The sequence below is a fragment of the Rhinopithecus roxellana genome, chromosome 18 (genome assembly GCF_007565055.1).
Source record: "Rhinopithecus roxellana isolate Shanxi Qingling chromosome 18, ASM756505v1, whole genome shotgun sequence".
Taxonomy (NCBI): Eukaryota; Metazoa; Chordata; class Mammalia; order Primates; family Cercopithecidae; genus Rhinopithecus; species Rhinopithecus roxellana.
This window is the reverse complement of record NC_044566.1, coordinates 35,188,904-35,189,900: the sequence shown is the minus strand read 5'-3', so window position 1 is coordinate 35,189,900 and position 997 is coordinate 35,188,904.

Genomic DNA, 997 nt, shown 5'->3' with positions numbered 1-997 from the left:
TATGTCCATTGCAGATCTTCAGTAGTCTCTGCTTCATGTCACATTCATTCATGAGCCTGGAATATTCACATAAGATATTGTGGAAAGAATAAGAATACATGGAGAATTTTATCTGTTTCAGGAATGCTTTAACTGGAAGCAACACATATCATTTTTGCTCAGTTTTTACTGGCCAAAGTAAATCATACGACCTTGATTAAAGTTGAGGAAAGTGAGGTAGTGCAATCTTCCTAAGTACTTATAATGAGAGGAGAACTGGTACCAATCCACAAGGACTCAGCTAAGGTTAATTTGGTTTTCTTTTCAATTTGGTTTTCTCACTGAGTCTGCAGGTTGAAAATCTGGTGCCCCTGCTACCTTGACGGCCTGGGAAATATAGGTACTAACAGCTACTCCTCTTCCCAGACAGCTGTGTGTCTTACAGTAAAACCTCTGCTTTGTTCAAAATAAAAGAAAGCAAAACAAACAACAATGAAAAGAATTCTCACATCTATTACCCCAACAATGAAGAGATACTTTATATATAGAATATTTTTGACCCTATTATTTATACCTGTGAGATTTTCAGCATATTACTTAATCTTTCTCATCCAGAGAATGAAGATAATAATAGCATTTACCATGTATAATTTTTGTAAGGATTAAATGTGGTAACATATGTAAAGTACTTTTAATAGTAATTGGAAAATTGTCAGCTTATTAAGTATGTTTTGTTACTACTACTAATAGCGATATTTTACAATTTTGTTTCAGGGTGATTAGTCAATCATATGCCCAGGGAGAATCTGTCTCTGGAGATAGGAGGTTGTAGACAGCAAATACAGATCTTCTTGAACCCTAGTATTTGAATTTCAGGAATGACCTAGAAGAATTAAAACTAGAACTGATTCCTTAAGCATCCCCTGCCTGACTGTGTCAAACTGGTTTACCTCTAACTCTAGCTCTCTTACAGAACAAATCACATGGGGTGGGGGTCAGGGAAATACATGAACACAAC